This window comes from Pseudorca crassidens, chromosome 18, assembly GCF_039906515.1.
Source record: "Pseudorca crassidens isolate mPseCra1 chromosome 18, mPseCra1.hap1, whole genome shotgun sequence".
NCBI lineage: Eukaryota > Metazoa > Chordata > Mammalia > Artiodactyla > Delphinidae > Pseudorca > Pseudorca crassidens.
In genome coordinates, this window is record NC_090313.1 from 68,687,216 (window position 1) to 68,703,889 (window position 16,674).

Consider the following 16,674-nt stretch of genomic DNA (forward strand, 5'->3'; position numbering starts at 1 on the left):
AGAAGAGGGTAAAGTGCATTGTGGGGAACAGTTTGTGCAAAGCCTCAGTGGTGGAAGGAAGCATGCTAGCCCAAGGGACTGAAATCTGGCCAGTGTGGAGGAAGAAAGGTGTGAGACACCTGAGAGATAGACAGGCAGGTCTTACAGGGAGAACAGTGGTTCATCTTTATCCCTCAGAGGAATTGATGGGTTTTAAGTAAGAGGTGGGGGTGGTGGTGATGGGATCAGGTTTTCATTTCAAAAAGGTTACTCTGGCACTAGTAGGAGCTTTAAGGGGGTGTGGCTGAGAAGACAGAGGTAGAAAGCAGTACGGATAAAAGCTGACAGTAGATACACTCTGGTGGTGATAGTGGAGATGGGGATTATGGATATTTAGGAGCTATTCTTAACAGGACTTGAACATGAGGGGTCTGAGCAGGAGTTGTCAGGGATGATTTTAGCTTTCTCGCTTACAGAGGGATAATGGTCCCTCCCAGTCCCTGAGTTAGGGAACTCTGGAAGAGAGCCAGCTGAAGGAGTAGAGGAAGATGCTGAACTTAATTTTAGACGTGTTCTTTTTGAGGTGACTCTGACACATCCAAAAGACCTAGAGCGTGCATTAGGATATACTAGTCTGGAACCCAGAGGAGACATATATCTTTAGTCGTCTATATATAGGAACTCACTGATGGATGAGAATGCCTGAGATGAGTGTGGGCCAAGCGGAGTGGTCTTGGGCTGAGCCCTGAAGAACTTCAACCAATAGTGATTGGATAGAGGAGGAAATGCACACGAGAAGAGACAGAAGCAGCTGGAGAAGCAGGCAGAACCCAGGAGAAGGCTGTATTGTGAAAGCCAAGGGTAGAGAGTGCATAGAAAACTTAAAAAAAAAAAAAGTCGGTAGAATTTAGCAATATGGCGGTTATTAGCTACCTTAGCAGCACTTCTCAAGCCTGTGTCATGGAAGAATGGAAAAGGATATCTGCATGATACCAAGGGAACCAGGCAAGGCTGCCCTGGGTCAGATGCAACCAGCCCAGAAGCTCTAGCTCCCCAGCACCCAACTGACTGCCCTGAAGTATAAGGGATTATTAGCCAGGCCCACCTCTAGCTTATTCTCAGCATACCAGTGAGCAGTTGGGAAGCTCTGCCTTGTAGGGAAAGTACAGTTTCCAAAAAGTGATGGATCCTGGAAGCTAGATTACAAAGGGAATGGGGAGAGAGGACCAGGGCAGCTACTACTGCCCTACTCTAAGGAGCCAATCCCACTGTATTTTGAGTGAATGGTGCCACCTGGAGCTGTGCAACATGGTGGCAAGCCAGACCAATATTGTTAACTCTTCAGAGAGCTTTGGTTGAGACTGGAAAGCTAGAGATAAGACTGTGGATGGAAGGAAATGAGTTAATTGTTATCTCTTTTAAAATCCAGAGAAGCATTTGTGTATTAAAAAGCTAATTACTTATGTATTAAAAAGACAGATATATTGAGAGAAAAGAATGAATATGAAAGTCCATGAAGACTCAACATCATTACTTAGAGTAACGGCAAATGGAAACCTCAGTGAGATGATATTTCACACACACTAGGATGGCTAAAATGAAAAAGGCAGACAAGAGTTGACAAGGATGGAGAGAAATTAGAACCCTCCTACATTGCCGGTGGAATTTTAAAATGGTGCATCCACTCTGAAAAATAGTTTGGCAGTTCCTCAAATTGTTAAACAAAGAGTTACGATAGGACCCAGCAATTCTACTAGGTATATACCCAAGAGAAGTGAAAACATGTGCACACAAAAACCTGTACACAAATGTTCATTATTCATAATAGACAAAAAGTGGAAACAATCCAAATGTGATCAACTTCTGAATGAATAAATACAATGTAGTTTATCCATACAATCAGAGAGTATTCTGCCATAATAGGACCTGAAGTACTGATTCATGCTGCAGCACGGATGAACCCTGGAAACATTACACCGAGTGAAAGAGGTTAGTTACCAAAGGCCACATATTGTATGATCCCATTTATATGAAATGTCCAGACAGGCAAATCACAGAGCCAGAAAGTAGGTTGGTGGTTGCCAACTGGTGGTGGGGAGTGAGTGCTAATGGATACGGGGTTTCTTCTGGAAATGATGACTGTGTTCTAAAATTATAGAGGTGATAGTTGCACTACTCTGTGAATATACTAAAAACTCCCGACTTGCGCACTTTACAAGGGTGAATTCTATGATATGTGAAGTGAGATAGATCTCCCTAGTCCTGCTAAGTGCGGCCGCTGATTTGAACAAGGGGGCTTTTGCACAGCTGCTAACTGTTCCTCCAGATGCATGACACCTGGGTCCCCCTGGTCAGCCCTAGGAGGCGCCAGAGACAATGGACACCAAAACGCCACTGCACTCAAGCTAAAACAACTGTATCTTAGTAAAGCTGATATTTTTTCAAATCAAGACTTTTTATGACTCTTCTCTCTCTCCTGCCACACCTGCAGCCTGTGCCCCTCCCTTTCCTCGACAGCGTCTCCTCCATTCAGTCAAGTTCTACTCATCCCGTAAGACCTCACGAGCACATCTCTGTCTTGGTGAAGACGGGACTAACCTTGCCCACCTTCACCCCAGTGAGTAAACTGAGTCACCTCTGCTTTGTGCACCACTGTACTATTTAGTACTATTTACCATTAAAACTCATCTCGCTAGAGGGCAATTATGTGTTTGCAGGCCTGTCTCACCACACTGGAGCTTCTTGGGAGAACTGACCTCTCACCATGTTTTTCTCTGTAGCACTTAGCACTGTGCCTAAAGAGAAGAGATGCTAACAAATATTTTAGGGCAAAAGGGTGGACAGATAGAGAAAGGAAGATTGCCCTAGTAAGCAACTGGGTTGTCAGTGAAGAAGAGAAAGCTTTCAAATGTTATAAAGTGCTCTAGTCCCTAAATTAAAATACTTAAAGAAATAATTATTGTATCTATACACTGGATAAAGTTCACCAATGATGAGCATTTATCAGTAATGAATAGATAGTGGGTGTGTTAGCCCCACCACCCTGTTCAACTTAAGGGTTTTTTAATTTAGTTAGTATAAATCTGGCTTTTAATAGTTTTGTAGAAAAGAGGTTCAGCAAACAAATGTTAACCCTGAGTAAAGAAAAAACAACACAGGCAGTGTCTTAATTCTTCAACTAACAGACACCATTTTGATGTGCTAATAGCTGCAAATAATAACTGCAGTGAGGTGTTAACTAAATGTTACCATAGGTGTAACTGAAACAGTAGATTAGGAAAATCTTTTGGATAACAATTGAAATAGACCCAAGCCCTAAACTAGGAAGGTGTTCAGAGCTGACATTTTTCTCTTAGCAGTTAAAACAGCCATATCCTTAACACTAGAAATCCCAGTTGCCACAAACATAAAAATAAGACCATGCCAAGCCAGTGAGGAAGTATCACCCCCTTAGGGTCTGGGCTAGTTGAGTTACTAGCTGCAAAGCTAGTACAAAGCTAGTATTGCTGCAAAGATTAAGTACATCAAAAATGATTTTTTAAATGCAAGGAATGCATGTTTAGTGTTGAAAGTTGGACATCATGGGTAAAGCAAAGAAGGTGGAAAAAAATTCCACCACGATGAAGACCTCAGCATATGTCCTTTGAGTCTTTCACAAAAACAGGATGATCCCGCACTTACGTACATACAAGACATTCAACTAATATTGATTGAGCCACTGAGGTGGGGAAGAAGCTCACATCACATAAAACAAAAGAGGCAAAAATCCCTCTCTCGTAATGCTTGTATTTTACTTAGAGGGAAATATACACATAAATATAAACATAAGAAAATTATTCATTGTTTTTCATTGAATCTCAGACACCATCAATATCAATTATCTCTTCTTGCATAATAAAACACACCAAAAGGAAAGCCATTCTTTAGGTCACTGTTCCGTAGGTCAGTAATTTTGTCTGGGTTCAACTGGTGGTCCTTCTGGTCTCTTTTGAGATGACTCATGTATTCATTATTAGCTGCCTATCACTAGACAGCTCTGCTTCTTGGAGTTTTCTACTGTCAGTTGGGGCAGGGGAGGCGACCGGGCCAATTGTTTCTCGTCATCCAGCAGGCCAGCTTGGGGTTGTTTGTACGGCCAGAGCCAGATTTCCAAAGGAGAGACTGGATAGACACAGACCTCTTGAGGACGAGGCTCAGAACTGGCCTCTCATTCCTGCCACAATGTATTGATCAAAGCAATCCACAGTACTGGGCAACTTTTAGGGGACAGGAAAATAGAGGAGCTACAAAGTCACACTGAAAAGAAGCGTGGGTACAAGGAAGAGACTAATCGCAATCATTTTTGCAAACAATCCATCACACCATCGATGTAATAAGATGCACCATCATTCCCTGCACTGCTATGAAAGAAAACAGCCGCCAAGTCGTTGGAAGGCATATGTGATTGTCAGTCTCATCTCAGTTTCAGAGATGTTTCACTGTAGAAAAAACACGCACCACAAATCAATGGAAGATGCTAGTTAGAAAGTCCTAAGACTATGGGAAGAATATAAAACTAGGAAAGGTGATCAAGAGTGCTGACAGTAGGGAGTCGTGATGGACTCTTAAATAAGGCAGTTAAGGGAGACTTCGCTGAGAAGGTTTGAGCAAAAACTGGAAGCAGGTGGGGGAGGAGGTATGCAGGTACCTGTGAACAGCCAGTAGGAAAGCCCTAAAGTAAGAGTTTGCCTGGTGTGATCAAGAAATGGGAAGTATGGTCGGGGTGGGGAGAGTAAGGGAGAAAGGAGTACAAGATGCAGTCTGAGAGCTAAGGGGGAGGGTGTGGAGGACTTTGTAGGCCATTTCCCATGTCTTTGACTCTGAGTGAGGTGGGAAGCTGTGAGCAGAGGCTCTCTGTGATGAGTTTTAATGCCTTAACTGGGTCCCTCTGCTGCTGTGTTGAAATAACCTGTGAGGCACAACAGCAAGAGGAGCAGGAAGATGTTGCACTAATACATCTGAGAGACGAGAGTGGCTTGCACTAGGATGATAGCAATGACTCCAGTGAGGCTGAGATTCTGGGCAGACCTTGAAGGTAAGGGGTCAAAGGATTTCATGATAAGCTGGATGTGGCTGTGACGATAAAAAATGACTCCAAAGTTTTGTCCTGAGCAACTGGAAGGATGGAGTTGCTATTCACTGTGGTAGTGGCTATGGGTAGAGCATATCTGACAAGTGGGGAGATCAGGACTTCATACTTTTTAAATCGATAAGATTGATTTTTATCTATTACATATCCAAGCGTGTTTTGACCTTTTTTTAACAGATTATTTTTTTAATTGGAGTATAGTTGCTTTATCTCAATTAAAATGTCATGCATATCATGCTTGTTATTCAGTATTCTCCTACAACACCTTTTAAAAACAGCTGTATACTATTCCTTTTATGGATATACCATGATCTTTTTAATCATCCCCTACTGATGAACATTTAGATATTTTCAATATTTTATGACTACAAACATGGCTTCAGTGAATACCCTCATAGTAAAATCTTTGTATAGATCAACTATTTCCTTAGTATAAATTCCTCAAATTGGAATTGCTGGGACAGAGAGTTTATCTGTTTTTAATATGTTTGACACATGTGGTCAAATCACTCTCCAGAAAAGTTGTATCAATTTATGTTCCCACCATGATGAATATTTTCTTGCACTCTTTTTTTCTTGTTTTTATTTTTTGTTTTTTGTGGTACGTGGGCCTCTCACTGCCGTGGACTCTCCCGTTGGGAAGCACAGGCTCCGGACGCGCAGGCTCAGCGGCCATGGCTCACGGGCCCAGCCGCTCCGCGGCATGTGGGATCCTCCCGGACTGGGGCACGAACCCGTGTCCCCTGCATCGGCAGGCAGCCTCCCAACCACTGCGCCACCAGGGAAGCCCTTTCTTGCACTCTTGTTTAAGTGCATCTTTACAGTCAGAGATTCAGATTATAGAAAATATTTCATGAGATGAAAATAATTTTACTCTAAATCCAACAAACCTTTATGGAACACCTACTATCCCGCAGATGTATGTTCTGTATGCCTTGCCCCAGGCATAACTTTATTGAATTTTTGCTTGAAACCTGTGCTAAATAATTACTAAGAAATGAGACCAGAATCCAAAAGCCAGCAAGTGACAATGTCAGGATATGATCCCTAAGTCCAATGGCTTGTGTCCTGAAGGGTAGCCACAACCTCAATGCATTTGGACCCACTGAGTGTCACGAGGCACCCTTGGGGGGCAGGGGCCGACAAGAACAAAGATTAAAGAAACAAACATGAAAAAAATCCAACAACAGCCCCATTACTCCTGAAGGTGGAGACAAACTGACATGCAAAACATCAGAGTGTGAATAATAAGGTAAGAATGAAGACAGAGGAGAAGGGCTCATTCTGTGAGCACTGACAAGCAAGTGTTGTTGAACCAGAAAGAAATTAGAAGTTCGGGGAGCTGAGAAGAGAGCCTGAACATTCCCTCAAAGAAAAGAAACAAGAGCTTAAATGCACATCGGTTCCATTGTCGACCCACAATTGTACAGAAGAGGAGAAACAAGACAGTTGGCCAGAAAATACATACTATGTGGTGAAAGGAAATTATGATGTAACCAAGGCCATGGAAACCAGGCCAAGAAAGCGGGGTGATTAAATTACGAGGGTTGAATCCCGCAACTGGGAGGAATCCAAGAGGAGGAAGGAGGTGTGTCCCTATGTGTGAAAATAAAGCATTGCACTTACAGACATTTTCAGGAGGCCTTCAAAGGGCCAATGACAACTGCAACATGACAGGAGCAGTGTTATGCTGCATATTGCCAGGCATTTCAGACATAGAAAACGTTAAAAGTTAGGTGGAGGGGTGATGAAGCAAGAGTGAAATACGCTATTATATGGTAAAAGTGAAAAAAAGAGTAACTCTGAGAGAGGCAACCATAGAAAAGAAAGTTCTGGAATCCACTTCACTGCGTCAGACCCGTTGGTGAGCTGCACAGGTCAGGGTCCTACTGGGTAAGAATAGGGGCTCTCAGTCTAACCATCTGCTCAGGCCTATGACCTTCATGTCTACTCTGTGTTCTCACTGGACATGAGGCCCTACTGCACTGATTCATGGTTATCCTCGGGCCTTGAATCTCGGGTATTGAAGTGCATCTTAGCCCAGCACCTGGCCCAAGTGGCAATCAGCTGTTTTTGTTTTTGTTTTTTTTTAACTGAAGTGGCATTCACATAATACAAAATTAACCACTTTCAAGCGTACAGTTCGGTGGCATTTAGTACATTCACAATGTTCTGCAACCACCACTCCTGTCTAGTTCCAAAGGGCAATTAGCTTTTGCTGAGTTTAGTAGCTGTTTAAGAGCTGTTTGCTATCTTGAACCCTCACCACATGCATCAGATGAATTTACATATTAACGCATGTTAACTTAATACAAGTGCCCCATACCTATGCTTAGAATGTGAGCCCAGCTCAGCTCTGTTAAAACACCCTTGGCATTTGTTGCTATTATTTCTCAGAGGTTTAAAACATGAACCATGCTCTATAAATGAGGTAGGGAACAGTAGGAGAACAAACCATCGCTATATTTCGTTCTTTTTGCTTTTTAAGCTTAAAATAAAAAGGAAGGGCTTCCCTGGTGGCGCAGTGGTTGAGAATCTGCCTGCCGATGCAGGGGACACGGGTTCGAGCCATGGTCTGGGAGGATCCCACATACCACGGAGCAACTAGGCCCATGAGCCACAAGTACTGAGCCTGCGCGTCTGGAGCCTGTGCTCCACAACAAGAGAGGCCGCAATAGTGAGAGACCCGCGCACCACGATGAAGAGTGGCCCCCGCTTGCCACAACTAGAGAAAGCCCTCGCACAGAAACGAAGACCCAACACAGCAAAAATAAATTAATTAATAAACTCCTACCCCCAACATCTAAAAAAAAAAGAATTAAAAAAAAAAATCAAAAGGAAGACCACCCTTGAAAGTAGGGACCCTCTCACTGTCTTTGTACCCCCATATCCAGCATAGCGTGTTCACCCTGTTAGGTAAAGTCACACCTACACACCAGTATGCACTGTATTTCCTCCATATTTCAGGAAAGCTCTATTCTCCTATGGTTGGTTTTGGGTTTGGTTTTGGGTTTTTTCACCTTAAAAAATGATGTCTCTCATAATGATGAGTAATAAGAAGAAACACTGTCAGGGAAAAACTGGTTTTAGATCTGAAAACGACCTGAGAGAACATTTTATACCCTTAACTTACACGTGAGTCTATAGAGAAGTAAAATAATGCCACCTGGAGAAGAGAGGCCATCTGCTCAGGTTTGCAGAACTCTCCTGGAAAATCAAAATCCACGTCTCCCTCCCCACTGAGCAGAGAGTTAGAGTCATCAGGTTGCCAAGGGCAACCCCTCAGGAAGAAAGCTTCATCCAAAAGGTCTCACTTGTTTGGGGGTGTTATATCAGCAACCTTACAAACGCTGTTTCACTCATGAGGAAACTGAGGCTGAGGCGGGTCAGGGATGGAGGACCAAGCGAGAGCCTGAGGCTGCTTGTGCCCCACCCTCCTGCCTGCCACGTTTCTCAGAGGGGATTCCTCTGCTTGGGCTGTTATAATAATTCCATGGACTGAGTAGCTTAACAACAGAAATTGATCTTCTTAAGATAAAAATATATAAATATATTTATTTTTCAGAAATTTATTTTCTTGGACTTTCTGGAAAGTCCAAGATTAAGTTGCCAGCAGGGTCTATGTCTGGTGAGGGCTTTCCCCTTGGATTGCAAATGGCCACCTCCTCACTGTGTGCTCGCGTGACCATGACCTTTCCTCATTTTAGGTGCATGGAGAGAGAGAATGAGAGAGAGAGAGAATGAGAGAGCACACAAGCTGTCTGGTGTCTCTTGTTATACGGACGCTAATCATATGGGATCAGGGCCCCACCCTATGACCTCATTCCAACCACTTACTTCCTTAGAAGCTATCCCATCTCCAAATTCAGCCACACTGGGGTTAAGCTTTCAATAGAGAAATTTTGGAGGAAACACACATGCAGTCTATGACACAAGCATGTAGAGCTTCTGTGGCTCAGAGCGTATGTTCTTTTAGAAAGCAAATAAAAATCCGCATTTTAGACCACAAAATGAACAGTTTCCAGTATAGCCACAGTCCTGTAGTTTTGGTTTATCCAGGCAGTAGCTCAAGAAACTGGGTTTTGTTTGGATTTGGTTTTTTTTTTTTTTTTTTGCTTTTGCTTTTGTTTCTTTACCACAGCATACACACAATAGGTGAGCCCAATGCCTTCTGTACTGATGTGGCAGAGGCCACATCAACATCTTTTTAAGGCCCCTTCCACCAAATTTGAAGCCAAATGCCAAGCCTTTAGACGCCAAGCCCAGACCTGGAAATGTCTCAGTGAGACAGCTCTCTCTAGTCTGCTAACAGCTGCTGATTTGAGCAAAGGGACTTCTGCACAGCTGGTAACTGTTCTCCCAGGTTAATGACACCTGGGCCCCACCGGTCAGGCCCATGAGGGGCCAGAGACAATGGACACTGAGGTGCCACTGCACTCAGCTAAAGCCACTTGGCAGAGGGCTGGCAGTGGGCTTCCAGTTCACCAAGAGACAACCCTGACCTGACCTTGGCCCTGTCCTTCTAATCCTTCCCACTGTGGTGGGGAATCCTGGTGCCATTACACGAAGCTTGGATGGTTCCACTTATTCTGGTAAATAAAAACCTGGAAGAAATACCAGGAAAAGATGAAGAGAGCTGTGTCTACTCTCACATATATGTGAAAAACGAAACAGAGTATTCCCATCTCCCCACTGATTGCTTTTTGCCAGGTCACCCTCCCACAACCAGAAGTATCTGGATCACTTTCCTAGTTGTCCTCTGAGTCTCTGCTGTTAAACAGTGAACACACACTTTGGAGGGAAGGATCACTCCCTTGTATTAACAAATGTTTCCTTGGACGCAGTAATCCTGAGTTCCTTCCTCAGAGTGCTAGATGCGTTTACCAAACATTTTTTCATAAGCTCCTTCTCAGGAGCTGTTTCCACCTCTGGACACACACCCTGGATTTTGTTCCCAGATCTGATGACGGTTTTCAAACAGTGGGATGCCACATGCATTACTGAATTTAGTCTCTCCTTCCTTCATAGTCTCCTCAGCTTTAAAATGAAAACTAATCCTTTTCTTAGCCTTTTCAACAATGGTAACATCTCTGCACAATCGTAACAACTTTGCACAATCGTAAAGATGGTTCTTATACAGAATACATTATTCTGACCAAATGTGAAAAATGCACAATGACGTCAAGCCACTGACTCAAAGACTAGAAATATGAAACAGGAAATATTTTCACAAGGGACTTTCATGTAGGGCAGCTAATAAGAATCCACAGACGTTGAACACATGAGATTGGATTGAATACAGGTTATAAGACTATGGACTTTGGAGTCATATAGACCTGGGATTGAGCCTGAGCTCTGCTATTTACCAGCATTGAGAACTTGGGCAAATTACTTAGATTCCCAACTTTAGAGTTCTCTTCAGTAAAAGTGAAATAATAATTCCACCCTGCAAGGCTGTTGAGAATTGAATGAAGTGATGTGTGTGGGTTTCCTTAGCTCACGCTGCATAGAGCAATCAGCTGGGAGCTGTTAAAAATATAAATGCCTAGGTTCCTATAGTGGATTGAATAATGCCCCTCTACAACTTATGTCCACTTGGAAACTCAGAATGTGAACTTACTTGGACAAGGGTCTCTGCAGATATAAATATGGTAAGGATCAAAATGAGATCATCCCAGAGTAGAGTAGACCCCAAATCCAATGAGAGTGGCCTTATAAGAAACAGAAAAAGACCCAGAGAGACACAGGAAGACAGAAGCAGAGATTGGAGGGATGTGTCTACAAGCCAAGAAATCCCAAGGAGCCTGGGGAAAGCTGGGAGAAAGGCATGGGAGGAATTATCCCTGTGAGCCTCCAAAAGGGACCAATCCTGTGGACACCTTGATCTTAAACTTCCAGCCGCCAGAACTGGGAGAGGATATATTTCTATTGTTTTAAGCCACCAAACTTCTGGTGATTTGTTACCACAGCCCTAGGAAGCCCAGAGACTCTGATTTAACTGTATTCATTAACTCTGTGAGGGTGCTTGCCACGTGCCAGCAATTGTTCTAGGTCTGTGAGGGCTACAATGCAGCCACATTAGGCCACTGAGTACTTGACATGTGGCTGGTATGAACTGAGATGAGCTATGAGTACAAAATGTCATGGATTTCAAAGACTGAGTACAAAAAGTAAAAAGTAAAGTATTAATAATTTTCATATTGATCACATGTTGAAATAATATTTTGGAAATATTGGTTAATGACAATAATTTGGATATATTTGCTCATATAAATTAAAGTTAATTCCACTTGTTTCTCTTCACTTTTTAAATGTAGCTACTAGAATATTTAAAATTACATGCGTGACTCAAATTATATTTCTCTTGGACAGTGCTGTTCTAGGCACTGGTAATACAGTGATGAACAAACGAAGTCCTTGCTCTCAGAGGCCTCAGATCCTAGCACTTTCCCTTTGGGCAGGGCAATGGGGAGTGGTGGGGAAGACTTCCTATGGGGAACATGATGCACCTGGCAGGGCCTCGACTGTGGGACAGTTTCTCAGTACCTGATGCCTTGAGGTCCCAAATCCTCAAACTCAGGAAGCCCAGGGGACACCCCTCAGTAGGGACCCTCACCTCATTAAACGTCCATTCCCCATTAACAGCCCTAGAACTAATCCTAGGCAAGATGTCAGTAACTGGTCCAGACTTCCTTCCTGTTTCCTGCTGACTGGCTGGGTGCCGGGGAGCAGAGCAGACTCACTTGGAGTCACCTCATAAACTCTGCGGGGCCCACCTCCATCTCAGTCAGTAAAAACTGAGGACAAAATGGTTTGCCCATTTGATTTGCTTACTAGTTACATGAAAAAGAAAAAAAAAAAAAGGAAGGATAGAGAGTCCTTACGGTTTAAGCATTGTGCCAATTCTACTCTAGAATTTATCTGAAAGAATTATTAATTCAAAGGTAAAGTTAACCAATATAAATCATGGGAATGTTCTAAGGTGATCATGACATCTGCAAATATAGTTTTACTTATTCCTTTCCATTGTGGGTGCCTTTTAGTTCATTTTCCTGTCTAATTTTCCCAGCTAGAACCTCTAGTACCTACTGAACACTTACTTATGCAGGCACTGTGCTTGTGTTTTATGTGCATCATCTCATTAAATTCTCCAAACAACCCTATTAGTAAGTGTCACTATCAACCACAGTTTATGGACAAGTTAACTTGGCCTGAGAAGGGTTAAATGGTCTACTGAGGTCACCCAGGTAGTAAGTGAGGGAACTGGGATTTGAACCTGTATCTGTCTGATTCCACAGACATGGTCTTAAGTTATACTCACCAGACTGCCAAACCTAAGCTTCCTCTAAGCCACCGAGGGGCTCCTCCAACCCTTCAACTGGAGACAGGGATGCAGGGCTCCAAGCGCCTTTCCAGCTGAACCTGAGATCCACATATTTGGGTTGCCATGAAGACGGTACTGCAAGTTTGACAATACTGTGCTGTATATGCCCAACATGGGCACTCTGTGGCCCAGGGTAGGTTCTCCCCAATAAAGAAGAAGGAACGGGGAGGAGAGGAAGGCAAACCCCAGAGAGAAGGGGCTGAGGTCCAGGCTGCCTCCCTGACACGTCCAAGATAGTAAGACAGAGGGATGAAGACACACAAAGTGAAGCTTCTCTTTCTTGGTAGTACTGACTCTGAGTCCATTATGGCTGAGGACTGTTTGGAAGTGCTTTGTCCCTAAGAATTATAGAGAATATAATACATGTCCACACAGCTAAATCCAAAGAATCACTATGTCTCTCATAGGAAAGGAAACCGATAAGCCCTGAGCAGCCACTTTCAACATCTACTCATGCCTGTATTAGCCACGTGATCCTTGCAGTAGCCCTGTGGGAGACGCAGCTTCCGTGCACCAATTGTAAAGAAGAGGGAGCTGAGGGTCAGAGAGGTTTCTTCCTTACCAGAGTCACACAGCTAACAAGCGGCAAAGCTGGAGCTTGCCCAACGTCTCCACTCCACCTGGGATCCTAAGCTTTGGGACGGCCTCCCTGACTCCCCCCAGGAAGAGGAAATGACAGTCCACACAGCGCCGTTTAAGACAGCCATCTTCAAACTGCACTATAGGTCCCAACCTGACCCTCTACACCCAGTCTTTCCTTCTTGTACCTGCACGTGGATCATTCCAAGGAAATCAATTTCTAACTCCTCAACTTCCATGAGTTCTCTCCTAAAAATTAACTGGCCTGAGAACAAGTCTTTGCTTTTGCCCTTTGCCATCTCCACTGCCACAACATTCCCTCTTCTATTTTATAAAAAATAAATAAAATAAACAAACAACCACCACCAAACCTTACTATACTGTATTTTCCCAGGTGTAAAAACCTCCAGGGCACCAAACAGAGAAACAATTCAAGACATATAAATCCCCTTCTATCCCATTAATACATATGTCCAGTAAAATTTTTATAATTTTTTTATAATTATTTTTCAAAATTTGTAAAATCTTTATCTTGTGGTCAATTGTTTATTAATAATTATAATAATACCTCAATTCAGAAGAAAAAGTTTAAACTTATAAAATTTAAAATATACATACACACATATATATTTATCACAGAAATATTTGAAAGAGTTATCATAAAATACAAACGCAAAAATATAATTAAACTGGATGGTTCCTAATGAGAAGTAGAATGGAAGTACAATGTTAAATAGAAGCATTTGTATTTAAAAATGGATGTTCGGGGGTATTAAATCATTCAACTGGACACATTTAAGAGAGTTAATAAGAGTTATATTTTGAATTGTCAAATTGTACAATATGCCAGAAGTTACATTCTTTGCAATTACTTAGCAATTACTTATGATGGAAAACTTATGATGAAAAACTCAGAGGTCAACTGCACAATATGGGTGGGGTTACAAAGTTTTTCCAAATTATTTTAGAAGGTATGTAAGCCAAAAAATTCATGGATCACTGCGTTAGTATATTCTCATTCTCTGAAAACCGATCCTCTGTTAAAAAAAAATATCTGACCGTCTGTTATAACCATACCCACCTTACCCGTAGCTACTCTGCAACCAGTGAGTGTAGAGACAGGGAAGCTGGGAGACCACACGGAAAATCCCCACCTACAGGCAAAAAAGAGCACGCAGGCTGTGGGACCCCCATCACGGTGCGTTGTTCTCTTCCCAGGTGGCTTTGGAGCCTAATCCCTTTGAGGCCAGGGATGCAATCATTGTGTTGGTGCTTTCTTACCATTGTCAGGACTAGGTCCACTCCAGAAAGCACCGGCACAAACAATGCCTCACAGGTGTACAACCATGGATTCCCAGTACTATTTGCAAAGACCTTTGAAGGACCCAATACCCTCTGAATGCAGAGCGCTCTCTTTGTTATTCTACTTCATTAGGCGTGTTTTCTTTTGTTTTTGACAAGCACCGGGCTTTAACTTCTGGGATATTGAATTTCACTGGCTTCTGTCTCCTCCTTCCCCAGGCTACTGAAAATGCGTTGCTATCGTCAACTGCTCGCCCCACCTCCATTCTTCTCCTGGTCACGGTGAATTTGGATCTGCAAAAGCCTTGCATCAGCTTCAATTATTTTTTAATATAATATTGGTCTTGGCACCCGGGCTTGTCAGAAACGCTCCCCTCTGCTTTCCCTGAATGAACTCGTTGCTCCTAATTACAGACCTCTCTTCTGTTGCTTTTTCAGCCTGAGTTCAATCTGGTGTGAACATCTTTTCCTTGGCCTTTTGGGTTCATGTTCTGGGCGATATTCATAATGATCGCATGCGTTGTCATTTCTTCTTAGCAAATTCTGACAATACCCTGGAAATACTTGTTTTGGTAAACTTACTGAGGCCAGCTCTTCATTAGTCTAGATTAGAACAGCGCTCCCAGGTGGCTGGTCACCTGAGGTTTCCCCAGAGAACTTGAGCTTTCCCCTGGACCTGGGTTAGGCGCTGATTGTTTTTGGTGTGGGAGGTGACTTGAATTATTAAATTGGGGCATTTTGGTAAGATCACAAGCCTGGGTTTGGATCTTGGCCACTCCACACATCAACTGTATGATTTGGGGCCTCTCTGTACCTCAACTTTCCTATTTGGAAAATGGGAATAATAATTCTTACTTCATGTGGATTAACCAAGATAATGCTTAAAAGTACCTACTTTGGTGCCTGCTATCTAGTAAGTACCCAACATATGGTGGCTGTCCTAAAAAAGTGTGTTCAACAGAACAGTCAAGACTTAAAAGGTTCCTATTCCATTTAGTGAAAAATATTAATGTAACTCTTTTCTCAACCAGATGCTGTGTGTTAATATTTTACTAATATTTTTGTTATATTGAAAATTCTTGGCTGAAGTCTTTAATATCCTTTTTTCTCTGGTGCATAATGAATTTTGTGGAACCCCAAAATTAAAGTAGCATTTGCTTTCTTCTAACTGTTCTAAGCAAAATCGTTTGTCTTATCTCTGAAACTTGAGTCTCTGTTTCAAAGGTTAGATTCTGTGGGTTCCCCCTGGGTTCCAGAGTCCCCAGACTTTAGAAATCACAGGATGCACTGGTCAGCATGTGCATATTCAGTTTTCAGAAAGCATCTGAAAAAGCTCAGCGTCAGAGATTGATGGTTCTCAGCTTTCAGCTTTGGTTTCTCTCAGCCCGAGGACCATTTGGATGTGGGCCTAAGAACATAGTCACACAATGTCAGAGTATTAGTATTAAGTAGGCGATGCCCCTCTTCCTGCCTCTCGGCCTCATTTAGAAAAACACGAGAAAATAAATCTAATCTCCTCACGGTTCCGTTGCACTGCACCACAGCAGGAATATTATATGATTTCAAGTTACTTATTAGAAATATTCCTATGGGTATCATGTTGAGGATTACTTTTCCAAGGTTATTATAGTGCCTGTATCATTAGGAAAATGAGGTGTAATTCTACCTGCTATCTCGTGCTGAAGGCGTCTTCTACCTTTGGACAAAAACCAACTTCCAAGTCAAGGAGTGGGACATTTATCTTGTTTCACTCTCACTTTCCATCACATTCTGGATGACAAGCTGAAGGTGGGAAACAAATCACTTGCTCAAACATTTGCTTCTAATAATAGAGTAGAGGCTTATCTCTTCTTTCAAAGGAGATGATGTGACACCCAGAGGGAGTTGAACATTAGAAAAGGCCAGCACCCAGAATGGAATTGTTAAAGTTTTGCACTTGTACTCATATCTGAGCAGAAAACAAGAAAAAATTCCTGTGGAACTAATTCAAGGCAACACAGTGTCCGTACTGATGATAAGAGGACCGTAGTCACAGAGACGCTTTATGGAACACAATCTAGAGAATGGAAATCCTTAGTGACCTTGAGTAAGTCACTTCACTTCTCTATCAAAATATCCTTCCTTGTGTACCCGCTGTATGTGTGTATGTATCAATTATCTGCACTTTGGTTTACCTGAGGCAAATCTTTCGAATTCATTGACAGCACTTAGCATTTAATTACTTTCCAAGTTGACAGCTCCCCTGTTCTGCAAGAAACACTAACATTTTAATTCCTTATTTTACTGACATGTTGATCCTTTC